Source organism: Cetorhinus maximus, chromosome 12 (genome assembly GCF_964194155.1).
Source record: "Cetorhinus maximus chromosome 12, sCetMax3.hap1.1, whole genome shotgun sequence".
Lineage (NCBI taxonomy): Eukaryota > Metazoa > Chordata > Chondrichthyes > Lamniformes > Cetorhinidae > Cetorhinus > Cetorhinus maximus.
In genome coordinates this window covers 65,406,484-65,418,517 of record NC_135890.1, presented here as the reverse complement: position 1 = coordinate 65,418,517, position 12,034 = coordinate 65,406,484, and the positions used below count along the sequence as shown (strand labels likewise).

The following is a 12,034-nucleotide window of genomic DNA, read 5'->3' as shown; positions in this document are numbered from 1 at the left end:
TGCTTCGTAAATGTCTCAAAACCTGTTATGATATAGGTTATCTGGATTTCCAGAAAACCTTTTGCAATAACTAAAATCAGAGTTTGCAATCCTTGGGCCCAGTCAATGTTAACTGTCAATTCAGTCTTTCAAAATGCAGATTGTGGATGTAACATAACAGTAATGCAAAGTTTACTGAGTCACAAATAGCAACTACTGGGGCTTCTCACTGCTACTGGCTATTGTTTTCCACCTCCCAATGACAAATAAGATTTATAATCCTTGTGAAAATTAAGAGACACAGGAGGTAAAAGGACAGGGTTGTTCACACACTACTGTGCCCTCTCACAATCCCCCAAAGCCTCCAATTTAAAACATCTTATTTGAATTTCTTCATTATCCCTCCCATCACAACCCTCAGCTCCCACCCTGATCTCCATGATTGTGACTCTGATTGTTTAGCATGCTTCTTCCCTTCACCTCAATTTCAGCTAGCTAAGCATCACATTCTGGAATTCTCTCCAAGGCCTCTCCTTTAACAGCCTCCATAAAACCCACTTCTCCCTCACATTTTTGACTATCCCTCCTATTATCATGTTCTTTGATTTGGTGTCCTTTTTCTGTCTGATCATATCTATAAATTGCATTGGACATTTTCTTACTTAAATGCAAGCTACTGTGGTTCATTTTGGAACAACTACCCAAAATAAAAGTATCTCCTGGATGTCAGGGACTGAATTTTCAATGGGCGGTGGAGGCAGTTTTAGAGGACAGGGGGGTGAGACCTGAAAACAGAAGGGGTTTCACATCTACAACACCTTCCCGCCTCCTTGGGATTATGCAGGAATGGGGATAACAGAGGAAATGCTTATCTGCCCAGCTGTGGCGGGTATCCAATTAAGCCCCTTGTTGGGCCGATTGGATTTTTAGGCCAGCGCATGGGGTAGTTGTGACATCAGGAGGCCATCCATGAAATGGTGGCGGCCTCCCAGCAGCAGGCCAGGTAAATATCAGAGACATGGGCAGGGTAACCAACCATCCCATAATTTACTTTTTTCCCACTTCCCGTTGATTGGCTCTCCAGGGCGCCATTTGTTCTGTATTTTTTGGACGGCGACTTGGAGGCAGCTGGAAAGTCTCCTCTTGCCTTTGCCCTTGGATCTTTGGTGCTCGCACATGCACACTGCGCCTGCATATGCGCTGCTGCCAGCCCACTCAGCCACCACTCACAAGGAAGTCTGGAGCCATCTCCCTGAAAGAAAGGTAAGTTGTCAAAGGTTACAGAGGGGGAGCTGGGAGAGCAGCTGCAGAAGTCTTCGGGGTGGGGGATTCTGGATTTGGTAGGCCCAGGGGGAGGGGAGGAAGAGAACAGCGGAGCCTGGGTCAGTGGCTGCCCAGAGCACAAGCCCAAGTCTCAGGCGGGGTTTGGCATGGCTAGCAGGGGGTGGGGGGAGAAAGGGGGGCTGCTGAGTGAGCGAGTGGTTGGGGGGAAGAATGGGGTTGGGAAGAGGGGCTGGGGGCAGGAAATGCTAAGTGACTATGTGTGAGGAGAGGAAGGTGTTGGGTAAAGGGCTGCTAGGTGAGTGGGGGGGGGGGGGGGGCGGTGGAAAGAGGATTTGGGGAGAAGGGCTATTAAGTGAGTGAAAGGGGGAGGGGTTTGGGAAGAGAGGCTGCTGAGAGGGGGTCAGAGGGTTTGGGAAGTGATGCGAGTAGGTGTGGCGGGCAGCAGCGCAAAGAGCGTCAACAGAACAGCACTCGGGAGTCAAGGAGGCAGACTGCAAGTGAAGTATATTCTATGTAGAATGTTGTGAGGGGCCTAGTTTTGCCATTGGGAGATTTCCAACTTCCCAATACAGGAACTTAATTCTTTTATCAAGTGGTTGATTATCAAGCTGTGCACACCGCATCTGCCCCAGCCCCAACCCCTGGTCTCACCACCAGCCCCTGCACACTCTTGCCAAAGTGCCCCCTATTTTGTTTCCTCAGGGTATAAGTGTCATAAGCGGTCCTGCATACTTCAGCAGCGCTCATCTCTGACAGCCTTCTATTGGCCCTTCAAACTTGTAAGCTGGTCCTCTATCCTTCACGGGACAGGGTTCCCAGAGGCAGCCATTCATCTGGCCGCCTCTTCCAAGATTGCCCTTTGGGTCCTGCCACCTCTATTTGTGGGTTCCTCACTTGCATTTCATCCCAACAGCAGGATCAGGACCAAGGAATGAAAATCCTGCCCCAGATTTCAGGCAAGCTAATTGAGTGTTGCCCAATTTTGTGCAAAACTATAGCAACTACACTCCAGGATGATAAAAAGAAAAACATGGCAATGTTGGAAATATAGAATATAATAAAATAAAGGGACACCTACCAGTAATATTAACCCTCCCTTTCTCTCTCCACAGATGCTGCCGGGCCGGACAAGTGGTCCCTGTGTCTCCTGTTTGATTTACTCCATTGGATTTTGGATGGTTTCAGGACTGTTCCAGCTCAACCAATGTGGTGTATGTCTGTGAAACATGTTTAATCACAAGCTGTTACTTTTTCCAGTAAGAGCTCACCCAATGACTCACTTTCTGATTTTGAATGATTTGCTCTTGTGAATCAGAAAACTAGAAGATTATCCTGAAGCTGATACTTCCTTTTAAGTCTACATTTACCTTTGGGTGGACAGGGAGGGAGAAGCTGCAATCATTCATATAGCTACTGGACAAAGACATCAAAATAAAATCCTGAGCACTTTTCTGTAAAGTTATTCACACTATCCTACATAAATCTCTCCGGATCACATAGCACCCTGGCTGGGATGATTGTTTCAGGCCTGAAAGCAGGCCTCTAGGCAACGTTCCTTTATAATGGAGAACAATGTGATTACCATCAATCGAAATGCCTGACCTTTTGGAGATAGAGAAGCTGGGCCTGGACTGGGATCCCCAAGACTGTTTCCTAAGATAGAAAGTCACTCAGAACCCCAAGACTGTGCGCTAAGATAGAAAGTCACTCAGAACCCCAAGACTGTGCGCTAAGATAGAAAGTCACTCAGAACCCCAAGACTGTTTCCTAAGATAGAAAGTCACTCAGAACCCCAAGACTGTGCGCTAAGATAGAAAGTCACTCAAAAACCCCAAGACTGTGCTCTAAGATAGAAAGTTACAGGTGTCAAACCAACGTCTGAACAACCTATGACACAAAATGGCATTTCAACGTTCTATTATGTATTAAATATTTCAAGTATAGGATACAAATAAATCAAGTCTGAAAAACTATGTTCAGTTTATAGGGCTCAGACGACTTTGCAAGAATCACTGCAGTGTACGTTAGCACACCATGCATCATGTTATACACATCAGTCTTTTTGGGGTTCAGAGGTAACTGGAAGCCTAACATCAGCTCACAGGACCCCCAAAACTGGTGTCCTAACAACAGTCATAATGTACTGGGACAATGGTGTTACAGTATGATAAAATAATGGTATATGACTGTAATTTCACAAAGACGCCAGTATTGTGGTGTCACTCTATATATAAAAGGTAGGTGGGGGTGGTTGGCACCTCCCAGCCCTAAACTGCCCATTCACTATTTCCTGGCCTCAGCCACGCTGGAAGAGACAGATAGGCAGGCAGAGGGTGGGAGCATGAGTACAATAGACAGATCAAGGGAGAGGGGCGCAGGGCGGGTAGGCAATGACCCAACAAGGGGTGGAGAAGACAGGGACAGGGGGAATGGGTGCACGAAACAGAGCGGGGAGGCAGAGTGGGAGAGAGCATGCAAGGCTGAGTGAAGATGCCAGACTGGGGCGCAGGGCAAGTGAGGTAGCAAGGGTGCAGTATCAACACAGACAGTGACTGCATAAGAGAAATAAAGAAAAGTCAAACATAAGGTTAACATACCAGTGGAAAACACACACAAGGCAGGCAACCACGAGAGGGAAAGCCTAATGAAAGAAGGAAAGATCCTATGTGCAAGCAATAAATCTCACATACGTCTCAGAACATTCAACACCCTGATCAGAGAACAAAGGAAATAGGAGCAGGAATAGGCCATTCAGCCCTTTGAGTCTGCTCTCCCATTCATGGCTGATTGTCTACCTCAAAGCCATTTCCCGCATTCTCCCCATATCCCTTGATATCGTTATAACTTAAATCATGAAGGAAGGCTTGGCATTCCCAATTTCAAGCACTACTACTGCATGGCACAATTTCAGGCAATTTTGGTGGAGGATCTGACATGACACCGACGCATGGCACCCTCGACGCATGGCACCCTCGACGCATGGCACCCTCGACGCATGGCACCCTCGACGCATGGCACCCTCGACGCATGGCACCCTCGACGCATGGCACCCTCGACGCATGGCACCCTCGACGCATGGCTCAGCATTGAGACCAAGGCCTTCAGGTCAATCTTGTTGCACAGTTTGCTCTGCTTTAAAAATATGGCAGACTCCAGAAACAATAAATCAGAATGTTTTGCTAAACTCTCAGGGCCCAACAACTCTCTCCCACTCTGGTGCATTCACCACAGATGGGAACAAACACAGTCATTATACTTTGCCTTCGCAGAAACTGCCAAACAAAACTCCAACCTTTTCAATTCCTCCAGTTACCTTCTGGATCAGACGACATTTGAAAACCTCGAACATGAATCAATCCTCCCCAAATTATACTCCATTCTCCAACAGTCCTCCCCCAATACATTGACTAACTGCCCACTCAAAGGAGAGTATAGAAAGCTGGATAAGGCCTGGTTACAGAACCTAGGGCAGCAGAAGAAGAATCAACCTCACAACTACTTACCACCCACCTGTAGCAGAAAGCACGAGTGCTAGCTCAAGGTAACATTTTGAGGATGAGAGCCCAGATTCCAATGAATTCCAGCAACTACAAGTGGTCTGGTACAGGATTCTATATGCTATATGCAGAGTGAAAGAGACTTCTACCAACAGTGGCTCAGGCAGTAAAGTAGTTCAGTATTCTTGAAGTTTGCAGGAAACAAGTCAAACCAGTGGCATTGATCTAGGGCTGTTTTCATGAGAAAACCAGAAATCAAGAAGTGATTTGATAGCGTTTAAAATTCTGGAGTATTTGGACTGTCAGTAGAAATCAAACTGGTTCCACTGAGGGATCATGAACAAGTGGAAACAGAATCAAGGGTCTGCAGAAAGGAAAAACATTTTTACAGATAAAAGCTCAGAAGAGAGTCATATGGGCTCGAAACATTAACTGTTTCTCTCTCCAAAGATGCTGTCAGACCTGCTGAGTTTTTCCAGTATTTTCTGTTTCTATTTAACATTTTTACAGAGTTGAGAGGTTACAGAATACACAACAGGAGTCAGTAATCAAAGCAAGGATCATGTCAGCTTTTAAGAGTAGATTACATGGGAGTTTGAAAGCAAGGGGAGAAATTGGGTCAGGCGGGGCAGATAGGATTGGGATTAAGGCTAGTTATTCATGGCAGTTAAACATGAACACACTGGTTAGGTCAAATGGCTGTTTCTATGCTATCATGTCAATGCCATACACAGTCAAAATCAGAACGTAACCACAAATTAATAACTCCCTCCCAGCATTCCACAAAACTCCAGGGTCCTCCCCTGCAGTCAAGTAGAATTCTTTACTCAGCTCAACCATAGGCACTGCTCATCCCAACTCGACACACTGCGGAATTCCCAATGAGTTCACATCAACAACCCCAAATATTCTCCTGTCTCTGATAAAAACCACTTCTGACTTTACACAACGCTAACATAAAGTTTAAAAGAATAGCACGAGAGAGATAGAAACAAACACAGAGAGACTTGTGCTTATATAACGCTGCAACCAACTCCACACAAAAGTCTCTTGTACTTCACCAAGGAATTACATGTGAAACAGTTTCTTTTCCTTCCACGCAATGGAACAAGGGATGAGCCAGAACATTCTGCTGGCTCAGGGCTCTGTAAGTGCGGTTCAGCAGCGCTGCTCCTTCGCCATAATAAACCAGCCTCACCGCCTTGCTCCTTGTCAGGGCTTCAGTCTCTCCCTCGCCAGCAGCCGCCTGTTCCGAGGACTGCAAATGACGGGCAGCTCGCCGCTGTGGGCCCCACAGCCGGGGGGCATCAAGGGCGGAAACTCCGCTCCAAGCCAAGCCTCTCCCTCAGTAGCGCCCCGAATAGGGCAGCTGGAGATTCAGGGCCCGCGGCTCAAGGTGGGACCGAGAGACAAACCCAGAGCCCCGGGTCCCGCTGAGCTGCAGCTTCGGCCTTGCATTCACTCACAGCCAGGTGACGGCTACGTTTTTATATTTTGAAATAATCTGCCTCATCACTTAGTGTTATGTCAATGTTTTGTGCCAGAATGCCCTTCTCACTCGAAACTGAAAATTATTTTCAAAAAATGATAGTTGGATGCAGATGTAAATGTTTACATTTCTGACCATAAAGTTGGTTAATGATCTCATCAAACTTGAATGGGTTAATAGTAATTAAATGGCTAGTTTCGGGTTTTTTTTGGGAACTTTTATAAACATTCCACTTATGAGAAAGCGGAATTGCGGCTCTTCAAGCGATTGCCTTGTCAAAATTAAAAAAAACAGCTGTTCATGTTCTGAAGGTTGTCTGATCTATGCTGCCGCATTTACATCTGCCCATGACAGTGTCAGTAGGAGTGACCACCGCACAGTCATTGTGGAGACGAGTGCCGCCCTCACTTGATGATAACCTCCATCGTGTTGTGTGGCATTACCACCATACTAAATGGGATAGATTTCAAACAGATCTAGTAACTCAAGATTGGGCATCCATGAGGCGCTGTGGGCCATCAGCAGAATTGTACTGAAACACAACCTGTAACCTCATGGCCCAGCATATCCCCCACTTTGCCATTACCATCAAGCCAGGGGTTCAACTCTGGTTCAATGAGGAGTGCAGCAGGGCATGCCAGGAGCAGCACCATAAAAATGAGGTGTCAACCTGGTGAAGCTAAAACACAGGAGTACTTATGTGCCAAACAGCATAAACAGCAAGTGATAGAAAGAGCTAAACGATCCCACAACCGATGGATCAGATCTAAGCTCTGCAGTCCTGCCACATCCAGTCGTGAATGGTGGTGGACAAATTAAACAACTCACGGGAAGAGGAGGTTCTCAAATATTCCCATCCTCAATGATGGGGGAGCCCAGCACATTAGTGCAAAAGGTAAGGCTAAAGCATTTGCAACAATCTTCAGCCGGAAATGCCAAGTGGATGATCCATCTCGGCCTCCTCCAGAGGTCCCCAGCATCACAGATGCCAGTCTTCAGCCAATTCAATTCACTACACGATATCAAGAAACAGCTGAAGGCATTGGATGCTGCAAAGACTATGGGCACTGACAATATCCCAGCAATAGTACTGAAGACTTGTGCTCCAGAATTTGCCACACCCCTAGCCAAGCTGTTCCAGTACAGCTACAACACTGGCATCTACCCAGCAATGTGGAAAATTGCCCAGGTATGTCCTGTACAAAAAAAGCAGGACAAATCTAACCCAGCCAATGACTGTCCCATCAGTCTACTCTCGATCATCAGCAAAGTGATGGAAGGGGAGAAACAAGTGACATTTGCTCAGCAATTACCTGCTCATTGGCACTCAGTTTGGGTTCCAACAGGGCCACTCGGCTCCTGACCTCATTACAGCCTTGGTTGAAAGACTGTAAGACATAGGAGCAGAAGTAGGCCATTTGGCCCATCGAGCCTGCTCCACCATTCAATGAGATCATGCCTGATCTCTTCTTTTATTATTCATTCACAGGATGTCAGCTTCGCTGGCTAGGCCAGTATTTATTGCCCATCCCTAGTTGCTCTTGAGAAGGTGGTGGTGAGCTGCCTTCTTGAACTCCTGCAGTCCATGTGGCATAGGTACACCCAAAGTGCTGTTAGGAAGAGAGTTCCAGGAGTTTGACCCAGCGGCAGTGAAGGAACGGCAATATATTTCCAAGTCAGAATGGTGAGTTACTTGGAGGAGTACCTCCAGGTGGTGGTGTTCCCATTTATCTGCTGTCCTTGTCCTTCTAGATGGTAGTGATCATGACTTTGGAAGGTGCTATCTAAGGAATCTTGATGAATCCCTGCAGTGCATCTTGTAAATGATATACACTGATACTACTGCGCGTCGGGGGCAGAGGGTGTGAATGTTTGTGGATGTGGGCTGCTTTGTCCCGGATGGTGTCAAGCTTCTTGAGTGTTGTGGGAGCTGCACTCATCCAGGCAAGTGGGGAGTATTCCATCACACTACTAACTTGTGCCTTGTAGATTGTGGACAGGCTTTGGGGAGTCAGGCAGTGAGTTACTCGTCACACGATTCCTCGCCTCTGACCTATAAAACCATAAGACATAGGAGCAGAAATTAGGCCATTCGGCCCATCTAGTCTGCTCCGCCATTCAATCATGGCTGATAAGTTTCTCAACCCCATTCTCCCGCCTTCTCCCCGTAACCTTTGATCCCCTTACCAATCAAGAACCTATCTATCTCGGTCTTAAGTACACTCAATGACCTGGCCTCCACAGCCTTCTGTGGCAATGGATTCCATAGATTCACCACTCTCTGGCTAAAGAAGTTTCTCCTCATCTCTGTTCTAAAAGGTCTTCCCTTTACTCTGAGGCTGTGCCCTCGGGTCCTAGTCTCTCCTACTAATGGAAACATCTTCCCCACGTCCACTCTATCCAGGCCTTTCAGTATTCTGTAAGTTTCAATCAGATCCCCCCTCATCCTTCTAAACTCCATTGAGTATAGACCCAGTGTCCTCAATTGCTCTTGTAGTCACAGTATTTATATGGCTAGTCCACTTCACTTTCTGGTCAATGGTAACTTCCAGGACATTGATAGTGGGGGATTCAGTGATGATAATGCCATTGAACATCAAGGGGTGATAGTTGGATTCTCTCTTGTTGGAGATGGTCATTGCCTGACACTTGTGTGGCGCGAATGTTACTAACCACTTGTCAGCCCAAGCCTGAATATTGTCCAGGTCTTGCTGTATTTGGACATGGACTGCCTCAGTATCTGAGGAGTCGCGAATGGTGCTGAACATCGTGCAATCATCAGCGAAAATCCCCACTTCTGACCTTATGATGGAAAGAAGGTCATTGACGAAGCAGCTGAAGATAGTTGGGCCTAGGACACTACACTAAGGAACTCCTGCAGTGATGTCCTGGAGCTGAGAGGACTGACCTCCCAACAACCACAACCATCTTCCTTTGTGCTAGGTATGACTCCCAACCAGTGGAGAGTTTTCCCCCCCGACTCCCATTGACTCCAGTTTTGCTAGGGCTCCTTGCTGCTACACTCGGTCAAATGCTGCCTGATGTCAACGGCAGTCACTCTCACCTCATCTCGGGAGTTCAGCTGTTTTATCCATGTTTGAACCAAGGCTGCAATGAGATCAGGAGCTGAGCGGCCCTGGGGGAACTCAAACTGGGCATCAGTGAGCAGGTTATTGCTAAGCAAGTGCTGCTTGATAGCACTGTTGATGACCCCTTCCATTACTTTACTAATGATCGAGAGTAGACTGATGGGGCAGTAATTGGCCAAGTTGGATTTGTCCTGCTTTTTGTGTACAGGACATACTTGGGCAATTTTCCACATAGCCGGATAGATGCCAGTGTTGTAGCTGTACTGGAACAGTTTGGCTAGGGGCACGACAAGTTCTGGAACACAAGTCTACAGTACTATTGCCAGAATATTATCAGGGCCCACAGCCGTTGCAGTATCCAATGCCTTCAGCCGTTTCTTGATATCACATTGAGTGAATCGAATTGGCTGAAAACTGGCATCTGGAAACTGCCCCGAATACACTCTATGAATTCTTGCTCGTGGCTACCTCTGCCAATTTGATTTTCCCAATCTACATGAAGATTAAAGTCACCCATGATTAATGTACTGCCTTTTTTACATGCCCTCATTATCTCTTGATTTATTCTCTGTCCTACAGTATAGCTACTGTTCGGGGGCCTATAGACTACTCTCACCAGTATCTTCTTCCCCATGTTATTTTTTACCTCCACCCATATGGATTCTACATCTTCCGATCCAAGACCATTTCTTCCTATCGTACTTATTCCATCTCGTACTAACAAAGCTACCCCATCACCCTTTCCTTCCTGCCTGTCCTTTCGATAAGTCACACATCCCTGAATATTTAGTTCCAAGCTTTGACTCGTAACCATGTCTCTGTAATGGCTATAAGATCATACCTATTAACCTTTATTTGTACCGTTAATTCATTTATTTTGGTCCGAGCACTACGTGCATTTTTACCATTTTTTTCCCCTTTTGACTCTATTTGCTGCTGTTTTTTATGTTTGTACACTCTGTCCCTTCCTGTCACACTCTGGGTATCATTGCCTAAATTGCTGCCCTGCAATGATGCCATATCCTTTTGTTTTGTAAGCCAATGTATCCCCTCTCCAGAATTCTCTCCGCCTCTACTTAGTTTAAAGCCCTCTCTACAACCCTAGTTATTCAATTCACCAGGACAATGGTGCCAGCACAGTTCAAGTGAAGCCCATCCCACCGGAACAGCTCCCTTCTGCCCCAGTACTGGTGCCAGTGCCCCATGAACCGGACCCCATTCCTCCCACACCAATCTTTGAGCCACTCCTTGACTTTATTTACTCTATACCAGTTTGTCTGTGGCTCAGGTAGTAACCCTGAGATTATTACCTTGGAGGTTCTGCTTTTTAATTTAGCTCCTAACTGTTCAAATTCTTTCAGCAGAACCTCCTTTCTAGTCCTATCAATGTCATTGGTACCAACGTGGATGACGACAACTGGATCCCTCCCCTCCCAGTCAAGTTCCTCTCCAGCTCTGAGATTTCCTTAACCCTGACACCAGGTTGGCGACACAGCATTCAAGACTCATGTTCATGGCTGCAGAAAACAGTAACTATCCCCTTAGTTATTCTGTCCCCTACCACAACTACGTTCCTATTTTCTCCCCTGACTTGAATGGCTCCCTGTACCACGGTGCCGTGGTCATTCGCTCATCTTCCCTGCAGTCCCCACTCTCGTCCACACAGCCTGCAAGAACCTCGTAACTGTTGGAAAGTTGCAGGGGCTGTGGCTCCTCGAATGCTATCCCCTGGGCCCCATATCTGCCTCACCTACAGTCACACTCTCCTGTCCCTGATCACAGACCAAATTTGAATTACCTAATCTGAGGGGTGTGACCGTCTCCTGGAGTAAAGTGTCCAGGTAACTGTCCACCTCCCTGATGGACGAAAACATGAACAAAAGAGCTGAACTCCAGAGGTGAGGTGAGAATGATGCTCTTGACATCAAGGCAGCATTTGATCGAGTGTGGCTTCAAGGAGCCCTAGCAAAACTGGAGTTAATGGGAATCAGGGAGAAAATTCTCCACTGGTTGGAGTCATACCTAGCACAAAGGAAGATGGTGGCGGCTGTTGGAGGTCAGTCATCTCAGTTGCAGGACATCACTGCAGGAATTCCTCAGGGTAATGTCCCAGGCCCAACTATCTTCAGTTACTTCTCTCTCTCTCTAACATTGCCCACCTCTGCTAATTTGCTGCTAAAACTCTAATCCATGCCTTTGTTACTTCTAGACTTAACTATTCAAATACTCTCTGGACCAGCCTCCCATTTTCCATAAACTTGAATTAATTCATAACTTCACTGACTGTTGCCTAACTTATACTAACTCCAGTTCACCCATCACCTGTGTTCACTCATCTACACTGGTTCCTGGTCCAGCAACACCTCAATTTTTTTTCTTCCTTCATGGGATGTGGGCGTCGTTGGCTAGGCCAGCATTTATTGCCCTTGAGAAGGTGGTGGTGAGCTGCCTTCTTAAATCAATGCAGTCCATGTGGTGTAGGTATACCCACAGTGCTGTTCAGGAGGGAGTTCCAGGATTTTGACCCAGCGACAGTGGAGGAACAGCAATATATTTCCAAATCAGGATGGTGTGTAGAGGGGAACTTCCAGATGATGGTGTTGCCATGTGTCTACTGCCCTTGTTCTTCTAGATGGTACAGATCATGGGTTTGGAAGGTGCTGTTGAAGGAGGCTTGGTGAATTGCTGCAGTGCAT

At 46.7% G+C, this 12,034-nt stretch overlaps 1 protein-coding gene across 10 annotated transcripts in view; it reads right to left on the bottom strand.

Moving 5' to 3' along the window:
• The window catches only part of specc1la (sperm antigen with calponin homology and coiled-coil domains 1-like a), a 376,439-nt gene that overhangs the window by 354,277 nt on the left and 10,128 nt on the right, over window positions 1–12,034 (bottom strand). For 3 of the 10 annotated variants that reach the window (XM_078553769.1, XM_078553778.1, XM_078553771.1), the window contains exons 1-2: window positions 5,822–6,236; window positions 2,342–2,480 (exon numbers count right to left, since the gene is read on the bottom strand). The exons of 1 other annotated variant lie outside the window; for it this stretch is intronic. The gene's annotated coding sequence lies outside the window, so the exon portion shown is untranslated. Of the gene's footprint in view, window positions 1–2,341; window positions 2,481–5,821; window positions 6,237–12,034 lie in introns of those variants that run through there. 6 more of the 10 variants (XM_078553777.1, XM_078553779.1, XM_078553772.1 and 3 more) reach the window with 4 other exon arrangements.